At 36.8% G+C, this 26,297-nt stretch overlaps 1 long non-coding RNA gene across 1 annotated transcript; it reads right to left on the bottom strand.

Moving 5' to 3' along the window:
• Nucleotides 1–883: 883 nt before the first annotated feature.
• Nucleotides 884–3,261, bottom strand: LOC129887962 (uncharacterized). Its single transcript, XR_008766520.1, has 4 exons — nt 3,017–3,261; nt 2,404–2,449; nt 1,269–1,413; nt 884–1,115 (listed from the first exon to the last, which is right to left on the bottom strand). It is a non-coding gene; the product is annotated as an uncharacterized LOC129887962 (long non-coding RNA).
• Between the last annotated feature and the right edge of the window lie 23,036 nt (nt 3,262–26,297).

The raw sequence follows: 26,297 nt of genomic DNA, 5'->3' as shown, positions 1-26,297 counted from the left end.
CCTTATGACCATAATTCATCTCCAAATCTATTCTCCTACTAAAGAATTAACCTCCACACATGTAGACAATTATGAATCATTCGGTACTACCCCATACCCCTATGAAAGGATGTCTCGGTCTTTAGCCAAAACAAATTTGCGGTGTTACATATAATAAATGAACTTAGGAGGGGTAAGGGTAAATAGGCCCCTTGGAAATGATGTAAGGTGACCCGAGCATAAAATGACAAAGTTTGTATTTGTCTTCCGTTAATAAGCCTGAAGCTGATCCGAGTAGGATAAATTTGAGTTAGTTGGTCAATGTTTTAATTCTTTAATTCTTAAATATTTTTCTAGTACTTATTTGGGGTAGCCGAATTAAATAAATAATGACATTTCTTCTAAGTAATCTCGTAAATTCTGTCTTCTCACTTGTTTCTCTAATTTTATGTTTTCATGTTAGTTGTTGTTTCTCATTTTTATTTAAATTAGTATTATTATCTTGGTCACTTAGTTTCATAGTTCTAACTATTAATTTAAAAAGACCTTTATTTGCTATGTTTTAACCCCACATAATTTATAAGATTAGGTCGGGACACACCTTTGTGGACCTCCAAAGGTGCCTAACACCTTTCTTTTGAGATAATTTGAACCCTTACCCGATCAATGGTTTTGTAGACCTTTTAAAATTAAGTTATTTTTAATATAGATTATAATGGTGCCCTAATGTGCCTTTAATTCGTTAGGTGGCTTGTCACACCCCGATCTCAACAGGGTGTGATGGGCACCCGACCCCATGCTTGGAGCCGAGCGAACCAGCTGCTTCATAGTACATACTTAATCTCTTAGACTTTTACATCAACAAGAAATGAAAAACATAACCAAGCTTCGTGAATTATTTTTTTCCAAAATCTATCATCCCATAAAACTCATAACATACGACATAATAACATATCGGCTGGTGACGCCGCTTACAAAGATGACACTCTATACCCACAACTCTATCTGCAAAGTCTCTAACTTCGAATGAAACATCATAGCGTTTATAATCTGACTCGGCAGCACCCCAGGAACAAGTGGAGTTGCTAACCCCGCTGGAACATCTTCTATAATAGCTTCTACTTGTCTAGGTGTACCTGCGTGGCATGAAACGTAGCCCCCAAAGAAAAGGGGGTCAGTACGAGTAATGTACTGAATATGTAAGGCATGAAAATCAGCATAATAAAGAACATAAGGTATGAACAACCATATCGTAGAATCATAGACATATAGTGAGATAAGAGAGTAACCTGTACAAATGAGTGCCCTTTTAGGCCAGATGCCATGCATGCTTGTCTTATCATATAAAACATATCTTTTTCATATGCATAGAAAATAGAAGTCATATCACCGAACAACGTCGGCGTGCCCACATATCTCCCGCGTCCGGGCATCCTGCGTCCAGGATGAAAATTACTCCAACTGATCATGTGGGAATGCGTCTATAGCGCCACATATACACCTCCCCATTTCCCCCATATACATATACATATACATATACATATACATATAGACAGCATGCAGGAGAGCTCAACGAAAGTCATGTATCTATCGGAGTGACGGAAGGTCGGTAACCTCCGATTATATTATGAATTAATCACGGTCGCTTTGTCTCACCTTGAAGGAACAATTATTATAGGATGAGACTATCAACGAAAGATAATATTAAGAGAACGTAGAATAAGGTCACAATCTTATAAGGCGTCAAATCGTATACATATGCACATATGACCAATTTTCAAGACTCGTAGAATAATTAGAATGAGCTATGATTAACAAAACAAGATAAGAGTCATGTCAAGTACCATTCAAAAATTACCATGGATTATATCAAAATAAAACTTTTGGAATCATATACACGTATCTAAGCACGAGAAAATATCCTTTGGAAACTCAAGAAAATTGTCCATCCTAGTGGCTCTACGAATAAGACTTCCTTGAAATTGTATAAAATGTCATTTACTTATTTCATATAAACCATGCCCAAAAGAAAGAGTAGCTCTATATACTTATGTCAAAACATGTCAAGAGAAAGAAGGGTAAACCTTACATACATGAAGCCGTTCTTATCATAGCCTTCATAGACATATTCTCATCCTCGACATCATCAATGTCGTTATAAAACATATCCATCGTCATTGTCATAAAAGCTTGTAATATTGTAAACCTTTGTTTTGGAAAACTATAGACATTTTGGAAACATTCACGGGTTATAGAAAAGGTATCATTCCCTTGGGACCATTGAGACCTAGCTTTTGAAAACAAAGAAAATATGGAAGCACTTATGAAATCATGACATCGGAATCATGCCTTAAAAGGAAAGGGTGAGCCTTACATACTTATGCCAAAGACATGCCAAAAGAAGGAACGGTTAGCTTTACATACCTGTACAGCGCCTTACTAGCTTTTCTTATTCTTCCAACTTGTTAGTCTACATTCAAGAGAGTTGACATAGTCATTAGATTCATCACCATATACTTGTCTTAATCCTTCAAACAAATTAATTTCTAATCTGCCGAAATTTCGGCAGCATCTCCCCTATAAATACACCATCCCCGAGATCTCAACTCGGCCACCATGTCAACAATCATATCAACAAAAACAACCAGAAGTATATATACAATCAAATCACCTACACTTTAAACAACACAAGCTCCAAACAACTAGCATAAAACTACGATAGCAAAATAGAGTTTTTAACCTTTATTTCGTAAAATCTTTAACCATACCAAATGGGGGGTCGTGTGGCTGCAACCAGCAGCAACCGCACCCTTTTTAAAACAATTTAAACTCCTGCAACATATAACCCAACCAGCTGCACCCGCAGCGCCTCAACGACAACACACTACGCGACTTCGATTTAGCTACTACGACTTTAATTTAGTAGTTTCCAACATCATGCCCCCTTATACATTTTCTCTGCTTCCAGCCATATTTAGGACACGTAATACACCTCATAACAAGATCATAAACTCCAATTTGAAAGGAGAGACCTTACCTTTACCGAAACTCTCCAAAACTTGCCTCGGAAGCTCTCCTAGCGCGGCTAAAACTTTGGGGCTGTTCGGTGACGTTTTGGGCTGATCCAAACCATAAAATTTCATTAACAATACCTTCATAACATCATGGTACACCCTAGATAATTAATTCACGGAACGAAATCGGAAAACTCAATTTTTTTCCTCTTGGCCGCCACTAGTTTCTCTAGTTTCCTAGAGTTTCTTTTCTTCTTCTTGCTCTAGAATTTTCTCTCTTCTTGTCTTGAAATTTCTAGAATAGTATGGACTTGATGAGTCAAGGGACACATATATATAAATATCTTCCATCACTTATCCCTTATTTGAAAATAAGTCCCTCAATTATGAATATAGACAAATGACCCCTTCTCCATTTTTTTTTTCTAGAACCTTCTTTAACAAATAAAGATGGCTTAATTGCCTTTGCCATGTACACTTTGGTTCATATATACTCATCACATGGTCATAAAAGAGTGGGGCCCACATACACCTCTTACATGAATTTTCTTGAACACTTTATGAAATTTCCGTTTTACCCCTAGCCTTCCACAATATTACCATAGGCCACTTTGCAAATTTTCTTTTTGCCCTTAGCCTTTCCCAATATTTCCACACTACTAATGTTCATAAATAATATTCATAACCAACTTGTATATAAAAAAAATTGGAAGATGGTCATTTCCTTCACTTTACCACGGTTACTTTAAAATATCCAACCGTATAAAATACGAGATATAACATAGATACTCTTCTTTTTTTAAATACTAAAATGAGTTTTCACGTCATTGCAATTCCATTTGGAGAAAAATGGGGCGCGACAGTCATTATTAGAATAGTAGTTAATGTCTTCATCCTGGAAAATAATACATAAATAATATATAATATATAATATATAAAATATCAAATATCAAATACAAAATATAAAATATAAAATAATAATATATAAACATAAAATAAAAAAATATTATAGGAAAATAATGAATAATTATGAAACTTAATCAAGCATATGAGATATGCTAATTAATTAATAAGGAATATATCAGTAAATATGTATATATGCCAGGGATATTTTGGTCTTGAAAAAAATAATTTTCCTCTTCTGAATTTTTTAGAAGCAAAAATTTTTAGCCTCTTTTCAATAATAGAAAAACTGCTCCTGCTTTGAGAGAAGAAGTTGCTCCAACGGTGCAAGAATCAGTGCTGGAGATTTTAAAATAGTTTTATTGATTGTCCAAACACCTTAATTTGCTAAAAATTGTCTTTTCCTCAAAAAAAGTGTTTTTGCCCTCCCAACAACAATGCCAAACAAACTCTTTTATTGAAACACATAAACTAATTTGAATAATATTTAAATATTTGAAATTCACATATAATATAATTTCAACACCGTTAATAACGAAAAAAAATAACAACGTACATTTGAATTTGTTTACATTGTTAGAATTTTATTATATTGAATCTAAAATGGCAACTATCGAATTCATAATGGTGTACAATATTGAATTCGAATTGTATTTTGATTATTGTTTATATTTTATACAGTTTTAATACAATTGTAATACACCTTATCAAAACTTCACTTCCTTTTCTCCGGTGAATCACCACCAGACTATTAGTAGCTCTAACCTACCCCCCAATAAAATCATCATGCAGTCCACTTGCAACCACTAAACTCCCCTTCCCCCATTTTTTTGGTTCAAACAACATCACTAAATCTGAACGTCGAGAGTTTTTCTGCCATATCTAAACGCCGGTTTTCATGGAGATCACTGAACCACTATTGTTTATTTAGATCTAACATTGCTGATTTTTCGGTCATATCTAACAACACCACCAATTATTTGTTCAACACTTCTACCTAAGAAACGAACATAGAAACCACAACCTTCTCTGATTCTAATAGTTACAGATTGAAAAGAATAAAAAATTAACATGAAAGATAAAGGGAATTAAGGATGAACCATCATCGATTTTCATGGAGCTCGCCGGAGCTCATAATTTTTGGTTGAAGTTTGGTGGTCTTCCGATATGGTTGCTGCAATATAATGTTTGTTGTTGATGGGTCTATTTGATGGTGTTTAGGAGGTGATAACTGATACCCTCAAATTATACATTTAAAATAAGTATAAAGTAGTCATTTTTTAAATAAAGAACCTAACAGAGGTTAGGGTCGATCCCATGAAGATTGAAGTTCAAACTTAGCTTAATATTTATTATTCATAATCTTAGAAGTATTATTTTTGTAAAGGGGGGGGGGGGCTTTATTTAAAAGTAATTAATTATCACGATAGCAAGTAACAAGTATCAAAGAAACTAATTATTGTGTTTGAACTCAATAAAAGATAAAATTGGGGTATATGTGTTCCCCACGAATCCTTAATTCAATAGAACCTTATATTAGTAATCCCTGTCTAGTGTGTAATATGCAAGATCGATAAGTTAATTTTTCCTAGGTGGTTGTTCCCCTTAATAAGTGATTATCACCACACAACTTGGTCTGTCTATGTCATGACCCAAGCTAGGCCCTAGGCATGGTACGATGATCGAAATTCTAAGGGACTCCAACCAAGCTTGTTAGAATACATTGCATATGTAAGATAAGTAAAGACATCAATGAAAATCCATAAATCAGAAGATAAGTCAAACTAAAATATCGAATAGAAAGAAAACTCAAACACTTCATTCGAATAAGCGGAGCTACATACTCATGAACATCTAAACATGCTTCTACTATCTAGATGAGGCATAAGACAAGTTCCTAGCTCACCAAAATTATGAAAGTAAAATTCATAAGGAACATTGAAAAGATTAGTTTATTGTCCTCAAAGCACGAGGACTCACCAATAATAGAAGTCGTACTAAATCTCTAGCAACAAAGGGGAGGCGTGTGATGATCATTGGACCCTATATTATGATATAGACCCTACATTATGATACAATATAGGCAAAAGTATGCGTTAGTACATGGAATGCACTAATTATGTGAGAAGCATGCATTAAAAATGAAAATAGGACATAAACAATATGAACATGGGATGCATGACCAATATCTTGAATGCATGAGTAAATCATGAAAACATTTGAATAATATCATAATCATGTGGTCAATGCGTCATACAATCATCTTGAGAACTTGTACCATAGTATATACATATGTAAGATATTAAAAGTCATTTTGAGAGCCATAAGTCTTGGTGAGAGATACCGTTAACCGGCAAGAGAGGGTCCATACTTGCCATAGTACATGGAGTCCAGTGTTTACCTCACACACCGAAAAGAGAGGGTCCATACTTGCCAAGGTAAGAACCATGATGCTTAAGTGGATCCACTAAGCTGCTAAGGAATCAAGCCTCAATGAACGGGTGACCCTTTCTAAGAAATCAAGCATCTACTAACGGGTGACCCTTCTTCTTACGGTTTCATGTAGTTATGGGACTATGAGATTTCTACTAACGATCTCATGCATATACTAATGGGTGAGACTATATATCAAAGTCCACTCGGTGCTATGTTAACTTCAACTGAATATCATACATAATATATCATAAACTTTGAATATGGTAAGAATGTAGTAATACCAATTTCATCAAAAATACTTTAAAATCATAAGACTAGCACCTTCAACATATCATAACATCATAACATATTAATAAAGATACTTCTCTAAAGCATCAAGATCACGATAAGCTTGTTCATTGAAGATCATGAAAAACCTTCATGATATCATACTTTACTTTGAAGTAACCCTTGTCTTCATTGAAAACCCATAAGTCATACTTTATCAGTAACCATCATTAAAAATCATAGTTCATAAGCTCATGATGCATGCCTAATCATGAATCATAAATTTGTAATCATAACATAGTCATAATGTATGGATCATCATAAAAGACCTTGAAAACATAAAATTGAATTGAAATTATGTACGAAGATATCATTAACATTGAATAATAATATAATTTAGTTGACCCATATGCAAGTTGATCAAAACTAGAATTTAGGAGAAATTCATACAATAAGAGAATCGAGAAAACCTTAGGACTCCATGGATGGAAGGATCCATGGACGAATTTCCACATAATTGCAATAACCAAAGCCCTTAATGCAAGATTATAGCAATGGAGACTTGATGTTGACGTTGGATCCCTAACTTGACTTGAGGAAGAAGAAATATCTTTGGGAGAGATTCTAGATAGATGATTTTTGTTTTGGAAGTAGTTGAGGGAATGAGGTATTTCTGAGGGTTTTGGGTATTTATAGTTTATGGGAAAAGGGCCAAAAACCGTCCAAATATGACTATAAAAGAATCGGTAATGACCGAAAATCCCTTGAGAAAAGAATAACTGAACATACCTCATTCAGGAACCCTTTACGGGTGGTGAAATACACCATGGACCGTATAAGGGGTCCGTGGTAGGAAGGATCCTGGTCTGAATGTGGGGGTGTCCTACACGAAAGCTACCATAGAGCGTGTTGCTCACCACAAGCTTTGGAGGGCCTCATAGAAGGGTCTTCCCAGAACAGTCTCTAAGCCACTCTTCATGAGGGATATCCATGAGCCGTGGTGCTCAATACGGCCCGTGAAGGGCCTTATGGAGATAACCCCTGAAACTGTTCTCTAAAATATTTCTACCAACACACCTATACTGACTTTCCAACTTCCGAGGTCTATCAATATCCCCTTCTTGGGAACATTCATCTTCGAATGAGACTCAAGCTAGCATGAATAGCTTAAAACATGATACTTTTAACTTAACATATAACATAGCTTAAAATCAACTTCATGAACATGCATGTATATGAAAAGGCATAGAAAAGATGAAATATAGGAATTCGAAAGAGTAGACAAGAGGAGCGTAACACTTAAACTTATATAGAAACTCAACCACTCGAGTTCTAAAGTCAATCATGGAATAACAAACGTCAAGCCTATCCATACTAAGAATAACATCGAAATTAAAGAACTCGCAACATACCGGATGAAGTACCATGCTGAGTCTGTTGACGAATCTACCTTTCTCTCTTTGAAGCTGCTGGATAATCCTTCATCTTCTGTCCAACCTCACCACACCCATAACAACCATCCTTGCTGGCCATGCACTTCCCTAGGTGATTTTACCACATTTTTGACAATCAGGGAAAGAACGTCCATCCTTGTTGAACTTAGGCACCGAATCACTAGCAAAAGATGAACCACTATCGGTTCAGGCCCTCTTAGCTTCCCTTCTAGATCTCTCCTTTAGCTTTTCTTCCTCTATTTATTAGACATGGTTCATGAGCCTCGAGATGTCCATTTCTTTAATCAACATAGAGGTTTTGCACTCTCTATAAACTAAGTCCGAGATACCCAATTTCCTCACACTCATGTTACCTTATTTCAAATTTATGAATTTTTGGGTCTTAGGTTTTCTCAACTCTAGAGGGAAGAAACAGTCTAGAAAAGTGTCTTTGAACTCCACCTAATAAATGAGACCCACATCCCTAGCTCTCTTATCCTTCTATTGACTAAACCAAATTTGAGCGACTCCATTTAATTGGTAAGTGACCAAATCTTCCTTCTCTACCTACGTCACCACCATAATATCAACAATCTTTTGAATCCGTTCAATAAACTCTTTGGGATCCTCATCCAACTTGGACCCATGAAACTCCAAGGATTTATCCTAGTAAAGTGGCGAACTCTTACCACCCCTGTACCCATATTTGGGTTCACGGGAGCAACTACTTCCCTATTAACTTGTGCTTTCATAGTTAGGCAAGCACTTGAAATACCGCCCTAAATTCCGCAGGAGTCACTTGCTCAACCATTAGGTCATTTAGAGTTTGTTGCTATTCCCCAACATTCCTTTTTATAGGGAGCTCTTCGTGGTGGCATTGTTCTATAATCGCAAAGAACAATAATTATAAGAAAAGCCTTAGAGTTCAACTCCACCGTATGATAAGATCATGAAATAAGTGAAGTTTTTCCTAAAACGCCTTATAGCCTCCTATTCATAGATGTGGAAAGCTTCACACCGATAAACAAGACTCTACTTGATGAGACATGTTAGACTCCCTAGGGCACTTTAAACTTTTTGCTCTAATGCCAAATTTGTTACGACCTAAGCTAGACCATGGGTGTGACACAATGATCAAAATCCTGAGGGAATCCAACCAAGCCTCTTAGCGTACATCACATAAGTAAGGTAAGTAAATACATCAATGAAAAACCATAAAGAAAAAGATAACTCTCAAGCTAAAATCTCGAAGAGAAGGAAAACTCAAACACTTTGTTCAAATAGATGGAGATACATACTCATGAATGTCTAAAAATTCCTCTACTAGTCTAGATGGGGGCATAAGAAAAACTCCTAGCTCACAAAAAATATGAAAGTAAATGTAATAAGGAACAATGAAAAGATAAGTGCATTTTCCTTGAATCATAAGGACTCACCAATAATAGAAGTCATACTAAATCTCAAGCCACAAATAGGAGGTGCGTGACGATCGTCGGACCCTACATTATGGTACAATGTAGGCAAAACTATGTGCTAGTACATAGAATGCAATAAGTGTGTAAAAAGCATGCATGAACAATGATAATAGGACATAAATAATATGAACATGGGATGCATGAACAATATCTTAAATCATATGTAACACTTGAAAATATTTGAATAATATCATAATCATGTGGTCAATGCATCATAATATCATCATGAGAACTTGTAACATAGTATATACATTATTTGTGGGATATTAAAAGTTATTTTGAGTGCCATAAGTCTTTGTGAGAGACATCATTAACCGACATAAACCATGTGAGATATAACATGGAGTCCGGTGTTTACCTTATACACCAAAAAGAGAGGGTCCATACTTACCAAGCTAAGAACCATGATGCCTAAGTGGACCCACTAAGCTACTAAGGAATCAAGCCTCAACTAATGGGTGACCCTTTCTAAGGATTCAAGCCTCTACTGATGGGTGACCCTTCTTCTTATGGTGTCATGTAGTTATAGGACAATGGGTTTTCTACTAACGGTCTCATGCTTCTAATAACGGGCGAGCCTTTATTCCATGGTCCACTCGGTGCTAGGTTAAATCAATGGAATATCATACATAATATATCAAAAGCTTTGAAGATAGTAAGAATATAGTAATACCAAGTTCAATATAAATACCTAAAAATTATAAGAATATCTCCTTCAATATAACATGATATCATAACATATTTATAAATATGCTTATCTAAAGCATCAAGATCAAGATAAGCTTGTGTAGAGAAAATCATGGGAAACCTTCATGATAGCATACTTTATTTTGAAGTAACCCTTGTCTTCATTGAAAACTCATAATTCATGCTTCATCAATAACCATCATTAAATTCATAGTTCATAAGCTCATTATTTAGGCATAATCTTGAATCATAATTTGTAATGATAAAGTAGTCATAGTACATGGTTCATTATAAAATACCTTAAAAATATGCAATTGAATTGAAATCATGTATCAACAGACCATTAACATTAAATAACAACATAATTGAGTTGACCCATATGCAATTTCATCAAAACTAAAATTTAAAGGAAATTCATAGAATAAGAGAATTGAGAAAACCTTGGGACTTCATAGATGGAAGGATCAATGGATGAATTCCCACATTACTTGCTATAATCAATGACCTAATTACAAGTTTCTAGCAATGGAGACTTGATCTTGACCTTGGAGCCTTAACTTGACTTTAGGAAGAGAAACATCTTTGGGAGAGAAATTCTAGTGAGGTGATTTTTGTTTTAAGAGTAGTTGAGGGAATGAGGGATTTAGGAGGATTTTGGGTATTAATCGTTTATGGTAAAAAGTCTAAAAACCATCCGACTATGAATATAAAAGAGTCTGTAATGAAAAAAAAAACCTTGAGAAAAGAATAATTGAACGGACCCCCTTCAGGGGTCATGAAATGCACTACAAACTATACAAAAGGTCTGGTGGTGGGGAGGGGCCTTATCTCAAGGTAGGCGTGTCCTGTACAGAAGACACCACAGAGTATTGTGCTCTCCATGATCTGTGGAGGGGCTCGTGGAAGGGTCTTCCAAGAACAGTACCTGAACCTCCCTTCATGGGGGATCTCCACGAGATGTGGTGCTCAATACGGCCCGTGAAGGTCCTCCTGGAGATCACCCCGACAACTTTTATCTAAAAATTTTCTTTCAACAAACCCATCCTGATCTTCCAACTTCCGGGGTCTTAAAGTATATGGGTGTATGCTTTACTAACACTAGTGATCCCTGATTAACTATCCCTTGGTCCGTTCATGCTATTAGATAAGGGTTGATAGCCTCAAATCTCCATTATGTAATCCCTTTTCCTATTTGTTGCCACTTTATTCCTACAAGTAAGAATAAGGCGAGTTCTAAATTTTTCAACCGTTAAAAAGAAATAAAAGCAAAAGAAAAATAGTACATGCATACACACTATTCAAGAATTACTATTATTAGGTCTACATCATTAATTCTTCATGGTTTCCACAATTCTAGTTGTGGAAGCTACTCAAAATTAGTTTATCACAATTCATAATAATTTGGTTAAAATAAATCATGTACTTACAAGAATCGATATGGAATTTTGAAATCTTGAATTGAATTGTAAAGCTAAAATTTGATGAACAAAAGTATAATCACAATCTCATGAATTCAAGAATTAAAGAAAAAGTAGTTCGTCCTTAATCCTCAAACCCAAAAATATGTATAACAAAATAAACAAAACACAAAAGGTATATTTATAGACGTCTAATCCTAAATAAACCAAATCTAGGAAAAATAGGGAGACATAGAGTTCGACGGTCATCTACGACCTACGGACCATGGATCCTTCTATGGGATATGGAGATCCCTCATGGAAACATGTTTCATGATAGCTTTCAATTGTAACACCTCTTACTATGCTAGACGAGTTCAAGTTCGAGAATCAAGAGGAAATCTAAGAAACATTAGAGGAGTGGACTTTCTAGTGCCCATGAGTAGTACCTATAATCTGTAGAAGCCCCTACAAGTCGTAGGTGGCCATTCGTCGATCAATACAACACTTAGAAATATTTGAGTTTCTTTAACTCTCCCTATGAGTGGATTCTATGACCCGTAAGTGTTCCTACAAACTATAAGAGAGACTCGTTGTAATGACCTCCAAGGTCAATTTCATACTTTTACCAGTTTTTACCATTTTACCCCTTTCTGTAGCTTCTTTATAGCTCTTATATGATATTGGTATGAGTGGCATGCTCCCCAAGGTGTTCGATTGAGTTTTGAGATGGTTTGGCCATTTTGAGGGTTAAGGTTTGAAGGAGTTGACTTTAGTCAATATTCATAGATTCGGGTGTCATAATTTCAACGGTTCCATCAGCTCCAGAAGGTCCATTTTGGTCTAAAAGGAAGATTGGTTTGGGTTTTGGAGTCTTCATTTTGAGTTTGTGCGATTTGTCATTTTAACTTTAAAATTTTGGCCAAGTTTGACTTTGGTCAATATTTTGAGTAAATATGCTCGGATGAAAATTCCATTAGTGTGGTTAGCTTTGAAACGTCGATTTTGGTCTAGGAAGACCTTTTGTTCAATTTATGAGGTGCTCGAAATAAGTTTTAGGACATTTATGCATTTTGAATGCTTTCTTTGGAAAGTGTTGACGTTGGTCAACATTTCAGCGAAATGACCTCTGTTGGAAAATTCATCAATTCTATTTAGTCCAGAATGCTAGTTCTGGTTGGTTAGCATAGTTTATTTGCATTTTTGGCGTTATTAACCATCACAATCATGATGATTTAAATGGATCAGACCTCCTGATCGTGAGGCCCAACTCATAATCGCGATGAACAAATTCACTAACTTCAGTGAATTAAATGACCATTTTCAGCATTCTAAATCCCATTTTGGGACTTATAAATAGATTGATTTGGAGAGCAATGCTTGACCATTTTTGATCATATTTGTTCCGGTGTGTTGGAAATTCTTGTGGGGATATTTCAGGGCCCTTTCTCATCGTAAAAACCTCGTAAGTTTCGTGAAATTTTGTTGTTTCTTCCATTTTTGAACTATTTTAGGTCTTGAATTTAGTGGGGGGTTTTGAGCTCTTCCAATACTCGGAATGTTCCCATTTTTGAGGCACACGTTCCTTGAGCTATTTGGGACCTTGTGATTGAGTTAGTTTTTTTATTTTGTGCCCAGGTCCCAATGTCAAAATTTGACCCAATTTTAGTTCTGTTTTTTAATTATAGTAATATGGGTATTGTTGGCTTTTTTGATATGTTCTTTGATAATTTGATAGAGTGTCATCATTCGGAGGTGGCTCAAAATGGAAAGGCTCAAGTTAAACAGTTCGGGTGTGGTTCCGGCTTGAGGTAGGCTATGGTTTTATCTTGTTAGACTTGGTTGGTTAGAATTGGTAAATTTTGAGTTGTAACGTATGATTAATTTGGTAATTTAGGTGTTGATATGTCATGAACCGAACTAGGGCCAAGCCACGACACGATGATTGGGATGTGAGGGACCCCAACCATAAGCCATCATAGCATACATTGCATACATAAGGTAAAGAATACAATAAAGACAAGCAGAAGTAATAATCTCAAAGGGTATGGGATTAAGGGATAAAATCAACTAATCAAAATCCGCATGGACTATATCACATTATCGTCTAAATAGTCCTCTAGTTTAACCCTTGATGGGGGCTTATGATAAGCTACTAGCTCACCCTAACAATAAAAAAGTCAAAACAATAGTAACGTAAATAAAATTCATGTCCTCAATAAAATGAGAACTCACCAACTTCTTGAGAAATCTAGGGCAATCACTAGCCACGAATAGGATAATCGTGAGTATCGTCTGTCCCTATATTATGAGATAATATAGGCAAAATATGTGTTAGTACGATTGAATGTACTAAGTATGTGAGGAATGCATGAACAAGTAAAAGAACGTAATCAATATGCCATAAGATACATGACCAATCATGATGAATATGAGTAAAGCTTAAAAGAATTTAAAACATAAGAAGCTCTTGGTCAATGCAAATTATAAAAATTTTATCATAAATTCATAACTTGACATCTCATAACTTATCTTCAAGTTGTATGGGATAGGACCATTAACAATAAAATAAGACCATGCGAGCTATGAGATGGAATCTGATGACTCCTACATTGAGACAAGTTGACAACTCCTGCATCGAAACATGAGAGTCTACCTTGCCAGGGCATACTCCAAAATTAACTATTCAACCGGGCTATGTGGATTCACTAGCTAGAACATGAAGGCAAACTACGTGGACAATGTAGTTTGGGACTTTAGGTTGCTACTAGGATTCCCTTGGGTAACTAATTGTGTTATCGGATCGAACCCCACCTAGAAGCCCTCTTGGTACTTAGTCAATATCCTAACAAAAACTCATAAAAACATGATCATAACATAATAGAGAAAGATAGTAACTGCCTATCAATCCATCTTTCAAACATATTAGGAATAGCTCATCTTAACTTAGTGATTCATAGAAATCCATAACTTCGATGAAAATTGTCCTTATCGCCATCCTGAAACATACTTGTGTGAGAATTGGGCTTATCACACTATGATAATATCTTTGATCTTAACTTTGATCATCATCATACTTCAACCTTAAATTCATAGTCTCAACTTTAAACCATTGAAAACTTTTATGGTAAATCATTTAACTCGTGATCAACTCATAAACGTATCTTTAACTCATAAACTCATCTTTAACTCATAATCATAGCTTGAAAATAGCTTTATGCATGGGCATATATAACATAACTTAAAATTATGCAATTCATATAAGAACATGCATATAATTATCATTGATAACATCTATAAATAGAATTAAATCAACCCAATGCAAATCATCAAAACTAGGGTTCATAATCAATAATAAATTGAATGAAAACTTTGAGAAACTTTGGGACTTCACGGATGGAAAGGAACCATGAATAAATCCCCACAAACCTTTTTTGAACATACTAAGAATTGAAGAAGAACCTTGAAGAAATCTGGAAACCCTAGCTTGAATTTAGAGAGAAACGTTGAGAGACTTTGTTCTTGCCTTAATCAAATATTTGGGAGAATGAGTTGAAATGGAGGGGAATTTGAAGAATTGAATATATATAGAATTTGAAATTGGCCATAAATATTTCTATGTTCATTGAACAAATCTTTTGAAAAAGACACAGTTACCCCTCATTAAACTTTAGATTTTTAATCCTATGACACATCGTGTCTAGTCGTCACCTTGGCCTTGGGGAAACTTTGAATAAGGCCTCTGAACTCTAGTTGACGAGGGGTTTCTATGACCCATAAACAGGATGAAAACTCATCTTGTTGTGTCAGAGAATCTCCCCTGAGGGCAACATCTATATTTGCTTGAGGGGTCACTCTATGACTCAAGTTTACAAGCCTTAAAAAGCTGCAAGAGCCATAAAAGTGACACGCATACTTAGTTTAGTTCAAGATTTTATGACTTTTCTCCTTAGTTCCAACTTTCCAACTTCCTGCATCTTACATGATATATTCAGTAATTTAGAGTCGATGATTATCGATAGTGACTAGTTTGAGTTTTTTTCATTGGAACCTTAGTCTAGGTGATATCTTGACATGTTTGTATTGCTTAGAATCCTTAGAACTTACTTCTAGGTGGTTTGAACTTAAGATGCCATGGTTTGACTTGTTTGGTTTTGGTTGCCCACTTGTTGTAAATTTTGGCTCATACTTGTGTCTTCTTTGTCTTTGATATCGAAATGTTAGGCCCGAGGCTGTACTTTTGATATATTGGAGTCTCATGTTAGTGATTTGGTGCCTTTGACAGGATTTTTACATGGCTTGAGTGATATATGATTTTTGACATACTATTTGCCTTGATTTATCCCGCCAGTTTTCAAAACTCTTTTTAAAGAATTAATAAAAGTTGAGATTAAGACTTCTGATTATTGAATAAGTATAACAAAATTTAAGGAAATGCATTGGTATCTTATTTATGGCATTTCATTATTGATGAGCTCGAGGTATGATTCTGGGTGGCCCTTTTTATTGACTTTGGGCTACACTTTATTTTATTTGATAAGCTCGAGATGTGAATTCTAGGCGGTCTGTTGATGCATATTTTGGGTTATTATCTTGATGTTGATAAGCTCGAGGTATGATTTTGGGTGTCCCTTTTATTAATGAGCTTGAGGGTTATTTTGGGCGGTTTATCATACTTTTGGAGGATGTTGAGCCATAACTACTAGTTTACATTGTCCATTCTTTCAGTATTTTATGAGTTGAGATTATTGATGTGATTACATAACTTGTTAGATTTACTTGATTATTGGATAATCTTCTCGTACCCTTTTCCCAAGATTGTAGGTTATGCTTCTTACCTGTTATTATTAGTATCATCGTGCTTCTTATTATATATTTATTCTTTTTGAGCATAGTTGGCCTATGCTGCCTATTGAGTACCCCGTGCTTCGGTACTCATATTGTACTTCTGCATCTTTTTTATGCAACTCCCAATTTGATCCAACCCCAACATTTGCCTGATCAACCGTAGTTATGTCAGATCCAGATTATGGTGAGCTCCCAACGTTCAGAGACTTGCTACATTCCCTCTTTTTCTCTGACTTGTATCTTGTATTTTTGACAGTTAGTTCTATGTTATATATTTGTATTGGTATATTGTCATCTTTTGTACTTTGTATCTCCTGTATAAGTGACACCAGATCTGAGATTTGGTCTAGTGTTAGTTCTTCATTTTTATTCACTTTCGGAATTTTTGTATATTTTATATCGTATTTACATATCTATATCTTGGCTCAATTTCTTTTACTATATTCATCTTGCTTCTGCCTTCTTAAGTTATTGCTATTTATTTAAATTGAGGTTTGACTTCCGCATTAATTGGGTTTAGCTTGCCTATTCGAGGGTTATAGTAGGCGCTATTATGGCTTGGATTTGAGTTGTCATAGAGTGGTATCAGACCTTAGGTTCATCAGTCTCACCATTATAGGAGCAAATATCTAGTAGAGTCTCGTAGGTCTATATGATGATGTCCGTATCCAATCTTCGAGAGGCTATAGGATATTATTAGGAATTAAGTCACTATTCTTGTTTCTGATCATGCTTTATTAATGATGAACACCTGTTAATCCTTTTTTTGACTCTTTGTCAAATGGAGAGGATGAGATCTACCCGAGGCAAATAAGGACCCCCCTTCACCTACAGATAGAGCCCCAACTTAGGCTAGAGATTGAGGTCGACACAGAGGTCGAGGTAGAGCTTAGGCTGCAGTGCCACTATCGGAGCCGGATATAGAGGTTGAGAAGTTTGATCCTCAGTCGGCGGAGGAGCATCCATCCTAGCCTCTACCTGAACTTGTGGCCATGCTAGTGTTACATGATACTTTAGCCTGAATCCTTATCTTTATGGAGGGTATGTCCCAAGCTGGGACACTACCTAGTACTTTAGCCAGACCCTAGGTTCGAAAGGAGGCTCATACTTCAGGGTAGGTAGGGGTATAGTATGATTCGTCCATAGTTCTATAGACTACTACTACAGATCCCCGTCCAATGATTCAGCCTATTTCCATAGTTATTCAGTACATAGCAGCTTGACCGAATATGACTGTAGAGGAGCATAACCTCAGGTTGGTGGAGTCCCACCGAGTTGATTGCACTACTTTCTAGCTAGATGGACAAGTAAAGCAGCAGTGGAGGTCATATCTTAGCTGCAGACCATGAGATCACCACCGATAACATAGAACCAATTCTCTAAGGCCTTCTTGAAAAAGTAGAGAGGCTGAAGGATGAGTTCAGCATTGGTACAGGGATCGATGACGGTCATAAAGTATAAGTCTTGGTTCCATGAGCTCTCCAAGCATGCTACCATGATTATGCCGATAGAGGAGGAATGGGTACGCCAGTTTCTCAGAAGGTTATGTATTCCTTTGAGGCTAGCTATAGAGCAGATGGTTGCATCAGGCTGTTCATTTTTATAAATAGTAGACCATGCCCTTACTATTGAGGCTATACATCGTAAGGCCTAAGGAGGCAGCGATAAGAGGCCTCGCCCCCAGGGTATCTTTAGTGGACACCTATCATATGGTAGGGCTTCTTTTAATAGAGGCCATCCATAACAGTATCCACCTAGTAGACTAGTTTAAGCAACCTTATAGCTTACTGACAGTGAATTAGCAAGTGCCTACAGTCAGAGAGGCCAAAGTTCAGTTCAATCTTCTTGGGGTCAGACTTCTGGGTATTTAGGTCGTAGTGGCCATTCAAGTTTAGTTGGGACATCATAGGGAGATTCATTGAGGGGGACATGCTATGAGTGCGGTGTGATAGGTCACTTTTCTAGGGAGTGTCCTAGTATTAGCCATCATAGACACCAGATTCAATAGGGTAAATAGGGTCAATAGGTCCAAGCTCATAAGGGGCCAGTTCAGCCACCCAAAAAGAGTTTACAGGGGTTATTATCAAGGTACTAGAGGTGTTCCCCAGGTAGGCCAGAAAGAAGGTAAAAGTTGAACAGACATATGTATGCTTTTCTGGGTATGCCAAAGGCGGAGATGTCGGATGTCATTGTTATAGGTATGATCTCTGTCTTTCATCAACTTCCCTTTATTTATTTGATCTGGGTCCACTTACTTACATGTGTATGCTCATTATGCTACTCAATGGGATGTTCCTATGTGTGTAGCTACCCCCATATGTGATTCTTTAGTAGTGGATCTAGTGTATCAATCCTATGTGGTGACTATCGTGGGGTATGAAACTACAGCGGACTTGATTGTGCTAGAAATGGTAGACTTTGACTTTATTCTAGGCATGGATTAGTTGTCTACTCATCATGCATTTTTGGATTACTTCTCCAAGATTATTACCTTGTGTATGCCTGATATTCCTCTAGTTGTGTGGCAAGTGCAATTAGTCATGTATTATATTGTGTGATATCCTTCCTCAAGGCTCAACGATTTTTGGGAAAGGGATGTCTAGCCTATCTTGCTTATGTCCGTGACACTAGTACCGATACTTCTTCTATTGATTCTATTCCAGTGGTCTGAGAGTTCCCTGATATATTTCCCACCGAGCTACCTGGATTTCCTTCTGAACATGATACTGATTGTGGCATTGATGTTGAGCTGGGTACATAATCAATCTTTATTCCACTATATCAGATGGATCCAATTAAGTTGAGAGAGCTTAAGGTAAAATTTCAGGACCTCTTGAGTAAGGGGTTTATCAGGCCCAATGTGTCTACCTAGGTTGATCCTATTCCATTCTTGAAAAAGAAAGATGGTACCTTATGTATGTGTATTTATTACAGCCAGCTGAATAAGGTGACCATCAAGAATAGGTACCCAATGCAGCGGATTGATGACTTATTTGACCATTTTTAGGGTGTAGCAGTATTCTCTAAGATAGACTTGAGGTCAGGGTATCATCATTTGAGGATTGGGAGTCAGATATCCCTAAGACAATTTTCAAGACTCGATACGTGCACTATGACTTTGTAGTCATGTCTTTCGGGTTGACTAATGCCTTCACAATATTCATGAATTTGATGAACTGTGTGTTTAAGCCTTACTTGGACTCTTTTTTCATTGTATTAATTGATGACATTCTAGTCTACTCTAGGAGTAGAGAGCAGTATGAGTAGAACTTAAGGATAGTACTTTAGAACTTACAGGATTAACAGTTGTATGCAAAATTCAAGAAGTGTGAATTTTGGATTGAGTCTGTGGCATTCCTAGGTAATGTAGTATCCAAGGATGGGATTATGGTAGATCCAGTGAAGATAGAGGCAATTCGTGATTGGACTAGACCCACTTCTCCCACCGAGGTACACAGTTTTATCGGATTGGCAGGGTATTATAGATGGTTTGTAGAGGGGTTCTCTTCTATTACAGCACCTTTGACCAGATTGACTCTAAAGAATGTTCCTTTCGAGTGGTCTGATGAGTGTGAGGTGAGCTTCCTGAATCTCAAATCCATGTAGACTTTAGCTCTAATTCTTACTCTTTATGTCAAACACATGGGATTTATAGTGTATTTGATGCTTCAGGTATTTTCTTGGGTTGCATTCTGATGTAGTAAGATAGAGTTATTGCATATGCTTCCCGATAGCTGAAGGTGTATGAGCAAAACTACCCTCACATGATTTAGAGTTGGCAGCAACAGTCTTTGCATTTAAGATTTGGAGGCATTACTTGTATGGAGCCCATTGTGAGATCTACATTGACCACCATAGTCTTCAGTACATATTCAGCCAGAAAGACCTTAATTTGAGATAGCGAAAGTAGTTGGAATTATTGAAGGACTATGACGTTATATTCTCTATCACCCGGGCAAGACAAATGTAGTAGTAGATGCTTTGAGCTGGAAGACGGTGAGTATAGGGAGTTTGGCATTTTTTTTAGTTGAGGAGTGGCCTTTACCTTTAAAAATTTTGTCCTTAGCTAACCATATGGTTCGTCTTGATATTTCTAAGTCAGGTAAGGTACTTGCTTATGTAGAGTCTAGGTCTTCTTTAATAGAGCATATTTGGGCATAATAGTTTGAGGACCCACAGCTGAGGGTGTCATAAGGTACTCAATGGAGAGGCTAGGAAGGTGACCTTAGATCTAGAAGGTATTTTGAGGATTGAGTGTCATATCGGTATTCCTAGAGTTGGAGATTTAGCCAGGCTTATCCTTGAAGAGGCCTATTGTTCAAGATATTTCATTCATCCTGGTGCAGCGAAGATGTATTGCGACCTACGACAGTATTACTGGTGGTGTAGGATGAAGGGGATATTGTATTTTTTATTTCTAGGTGCTTGAATTGTTAGAAGGTCAAGTTTGAGCATCAAAGGCCAGGTGGTTTGACCTAGCGACTACCCATTCCAAAGTAGAAGTGGGAGCAGATAGCTATGGACTTTATAGTGGGTTTACCATATACCTCCCGAGGTTTTAATTCTATTTGGGTCATTGTAGATTGATTAACCTAGTCTACTCACTTCTTACCGATCCAAAGTACCTACACTTCACAGAGGTTAGCTTAAATTTACATCTGAGAGGTGGTCCAATTACATAAGGTGTCAGTATCTATCATTTCAGACCGTGGTACCCAGTTCACTTCGCATTTCTACTAGTCTATACAGAGAGAGTTGGGTACTCGAGTCGAGGTCAGCACATCTTTCCACCCCCAAACCAATGGTCATTTAGAGAGGACTATTCATGTCTTGGAGGACATGCTACAGGCCTGTGTTATTGATTTTAGGGGTCAGTGGGATCAGTCCTTGACTTTTCCAAAGTTCACCTATAATAATAGCTATTATTCGAGCATTGAGATGGCATCTTTTGAGGCATTCTATGGTAAGAGATATTGTTCCCTAGTTAGCTGCGTGACTCAATAGATAGAGTTTGTATGATCCAGGAGAGGCTCTGTACTACCCAGAGTAGGCAAAAGAGTTATGCTAATCAGAGGGTTTGGCCTTTGGAGTTTATGGTTGGAAACTGAGTATTCCTGCGAGTGTCGCCTATGAAGGGAGTGATGAGATTTGGGAGGAGGGATAAGCTTAGCCCCAGGTTCATCGGTCCTATAGAGATCTTGAGACAGGTATGAAAGGTAGCTTATGAGTTGGTCTTCCCCCCCAGAACTTTTAGGTGTTCACCCTGTGTTCCATGTTTCTATGTTGCGGTGGTACGTCCTATATGAGTCTCACATGCTTCAGTGGGATTAGGTTCAGTTTGATAAGTCCTTAGCCTTTGAGAAGGAGCCTGTGGCTATTTTGGACAAGCAAGTTAGGAAGTTGAGGTCTAAGGCTATTCCATCGGTGAAAGTCCAGTTGAGGCATCATCTGGTCTAGGAGGCTACTTGGGAGACTGAGTAGGACATACAGACCCGATATCCTCATCTTTTTGAGGCACCAAGTACCTTTCTTCCTTGACTATCGAGGACGAAAGTCCTTTTAAAGTGGATATTGTAATGACCTCAAAGGTCATTTTTGTGCTTTTGTATGTTTTTACCCTTTTACCCCTTCTCGTAGCTTTTTCTATAGCTCTTATGTGATTTTGGGATGGTTGGCATGCTTCCCAAGGTATTCGGTTGAGTGTTTAGATGATTTGGCCATTTTTGAGGCAGTTTGGCTATTTTTAAGGCTTAAAGTTTGAAAGAGTTGACTTTAGTCGACATCTGGAGATTCGGGTGTTGTATGAGAATTCCAATAGTTCCATCAGCTCCGAAAGGTCCATTTTTTTCTAGAAAGAAGGTTGGTTTGGGTTTTGGAATCTTCATTTTGAGTTTGTGCGATTTGTCGTTTTAACTTTAATGTTTTGGCTAAGTTTAACTTCGGTCAATATTTTGAGTAAACGTGCTCAGATGAAAATTCCATCAGTGTGGTTAGCTCTGAAATATCGAGTTAGGTCTAGAACGACCTTTCAGTCAATTTTTGAGGTCTCAGAATGAGTTTCAGGCCGTTTGTGCATTTTGAATGCTTTCTTTGGAAAGAGTTGACGTTGGTCAACATTTCAACAAAATGACCTCTGTTATAAAATTCATCGATTCCATTGAGTCTAGAAGGCCATTACTGATTAGGTAGCATAGTCTGTTTTATTCACGGGGTTTTGAATGAATTTCGGACCACCATTGGAGAAAATCTCATTTCTCCAAAGTTAAGAATTAACTAAACTGCTGGTCAGGAACTTTTGTGCATCGCGTTCGCGACCCTGGGCATTGTGATTGTCTAATTGACATCATGATCGCGATGGGTTAACTGGATTATACCTCGTAATTGCGAGGCCCAACTCACGATTGCGATGAATAAATTCACTGACTTCAGTGAATTAAATGCCCATTTTCAGCAGTCTAACTCCAATTTTGGGATTTAGAAAAAGAGTGGCTTGGAGAGAAATTCTTGTCCATTTTGATCATTTTTGTTTTGGTGTGTTGGAAGTTCTTGCAGGGACATTCCGGAACCCTTTCTCATCTAAAAAAACCTCGTAAGTTTGGTGAAATTATGTTGTTTCTTGTATTTTTGAACTATTCTAGGGCTTGAATTTGGTGGGGTTGTTTGAGCTATTTCGGTGCTCGGAATGTGCCCATTTTTAAGGCATAAGTTTCTTGAGCTATTTGAGACCTTGTAACAGAGAGTAATTTTATTATCAATGTGTGGGTCCCAATGTCGAATTTTGACCCAATTTTAGTTTCGTTTTAATTATATTAATATGGGTATCATTGGTTTTTTTGATATGTTCTTTGATAACTTGATTGAGTGGCATCATTTGGAGGTGGCTCGGAAAAGAAAGGCTCAAGTTTAGCTGTTCGGGTGCAGTTATGGCTTGAGATAGGTTATGGTTTGCTCTTGTTAGACTTGGCTTGGTCAGAATTGGTAAACTTTGAGTAGTAACGTGTGATTAGGTTGGTGATTTATGTATTGATATCCCATTGAGTAATTTGGAGTCGATGATCATCGATGACTAGTTTGGATTTTAGTCGTTGGAGCTTTAATCTAGGTGATATCTTGACTTGTTTGTATCGCTTAGAATCCTTAGAACTTACTTCTAGGTGGTTTCAATTTAAGATGTTGTGGTTTGACTTGTTTGGTTTTGGTTGCCCACTTGTTGTAAATTTTAGCTCATGCTTGTGTCTTGTTTGTCTTTCATATTGAAATGTTAGGCCCGAGGCCGTGCTTTCAGTATACTGGAGTCTTAGGTTAGTGATTTGGTACCTTTGAAAAAACAATTACTCGGCTTGAGTGATATATAATTTTTGACATACTACTTGCCTTGATTTGTCCCGCCAGTGTTCAAAACTCTTTTTAAAGAATTAATAAAAGTTGAGATTAAGACTTTTGACTAATGAGCTCGAGGAATGATTCCGGGGGGGAGCCTTTTTATAGATTTTGGGCTACACTTTAATACATTTGATAAGTTGGAGGTGTAAATTCCGATTGGCCAATTTATTGATGAGCTCGAGGGTTATTCCTGGCTCTTTATGATACTTTTGGAAGATGTTGAGCCATTACTACGAGTTTATATTTGTGCATTCTTCCAGTATTTTACTAGATGAGATTATTGATGTGATTACATGACTTGTTGGATTTTCTTGATTATTGGATGATCTTTCCGTACCCCTTTTCTTGAGATTGTAGTTTATGCTTCTTCCCAATTATTATTAGTATCATTGTGCTGCTTATTATATATTTATTCTTTTTAAGCTCAGTCGGCCTATGATGCCTACTGAGTACCCCGTGTTTTGGTACACATACTACACTTATGCATCTTTTTATGCAGCTCACAATTCAAGCCACCGCCAGCACGTGCTTGATCATCCGTAGTTGTGCCAGATACGGATTGTGGTGAGCTCCCGGCGTTCAGAGACTTGCTACATTCCCTTTTTTGCCTTACTTGTATCTTGTAATTTGGATAGTCAGTTCTGCGTTGTATATTTGTATTGGTATATTGTCAGCTTTTATGCTTAGTAACTCTTATATAGGTGACACTAGGTCCGAGGTTTGGTCTAGTGTCAGTACATCATTTTTGGTCATTTTTGGGCCTTTTGTATATTTTGTATCATATTACATATCTATACCTTGGCCCGATTTCTTTTGCTATATTCATCTTTCTTCTTCCTTCTTATGTTATTGTTATTTATTTAAATTGAGGTTTGACTTCCACATCAGTAGGGTTTGGTTTGCCTACTTGGAGGTTATAGTAGGCATCATCATGGCTCGGAGTCATAACACTCGTGGGTGAGGCTCAGAGACTCAACATTTCTAGTATGTATAGTACCCTACCTACAAGTTAGCAGGATGGTCCCTACACAATCCTACGACCTATAGGAAGGGTTCTGTAGGTCCAATTTCAGAAATAAGGCTAATGCACTGGTTCCCACGAGCCCAGTCCCTAGGTCTACGACCCATATGAGCTTGGTTGTAGACCCATCTGTCCAATTTCCTGTAAGTCCAAAATTGGACCTCTATTCCTATGAAAATGTCCCTATGGTCCGTAGGATTCCTATAGTCCGTAGGAAGTAGCTCATAGACGGCCTAGTCTGTTTTAATGAGGGGTATTTCGATCTTTTCCCACTTTTCTGAAACTTAATCCAAGCCTTTATGGGACTGAATTTAGCCCCTTATCAGTACCTAATCTATGTTTTCTCTCATTAACACTTAGAAATTTTGAGAGCACATATTTGAGAGAAGGAGAAAAGTTAGGGTTCAAGATTTTCAAGCCAAGTCTTTGATTTTTGCTCAATTAATCTTCTCCCTAGGTATGTAAGGCTATCAAAATATTGGATTAAGTTGGACTAAGTTCCTCCTCGTTCCCTATATATTCCTACAATCAAGTTAATATTTGAGTTTGAGTTTCAATTCCATTAAAAGTCTTGAGTTGTTTATGTAATTCTTATTGAGTTATTGTATACATATATTTGTACTTTATTGAGTTGAATTTTGAGATAATGGATTCATGGTTGCATTCACATGAATTCTACTTTAGTGCTTTACGTTAAACAATGACTATATTTATTATATACTTGAGAAAGAGTTTGAGCATGAACTAAGTTTGAGAAGTGTCTTAATCATATTTTGAGCATGTGTATAACTACTTTTAAACATCTACCTTGAGACTGAGTTAAGAAGCTAATTCATATTTTTATGCATTCATTGAGTTGAGATCATACCTATAAAGGGAAGAGATGCGTTGATTCCAAAAGAGACTAAATGAATAAATTGAGTAATTACACTCACCTGAGTTATGAGAATAATAAATTATATTTTGGGAGTAGTATTGAGTACCAATAAAGTATAGAACTACTCGAATCCCATAAGTTATGTAACCAGTGTAGGATAGCATCGTACCATTCATTCGGGCAACTTCTCATTGTCCAAAACAAGGAATTTTATTGGATATAGAGATGATTTTGTGTCCCATACCTTGGCAAGGTATTGGACGACTCTGGAAACGAAAATAGTTCATTATATCATCAAGTAGCTCATAACTGATGATTTTTGGTTAGGAAAACTCCCAAAGAAGTAAAATATTTGATATTTTATATATTGAGTTACATTTATTATTTCATGCCCTTTTAAAGCATTGTCTTCCATTATATTACATGGTTTATTTAAGTTGAGCTATTTTTCAAAGTTGAGACCTCTTGAATCGAGTGAGCTTCTTTTCAGCAATATTACTTGAGTTATTTATTTTTCAGTCCTTTTATTTATCAGTTTGAGGTAGCTCTGGGCCTAACTCGGTACCTATTTCAAAGC

This window comes from Solanum dulcamara, chromosome 1 (genome assembly GCF_947179165.1).
Source record: "Solanum dulcamara chromosome 1, daSolDulc1.2, whole genome shotgun sequence".
Lineage (NCBI taxonomy): Eukaryota > Viridiplantae > Streptophyta > Magnoliopsida > Solanales > Solanaceae > Solanum > Solanum dulcamara.
The sequence above is the reverse complement of the archived record's forward strand: the minus strand, read 5'-3'. Positions and strand labels throughout refer to the sequence as shown.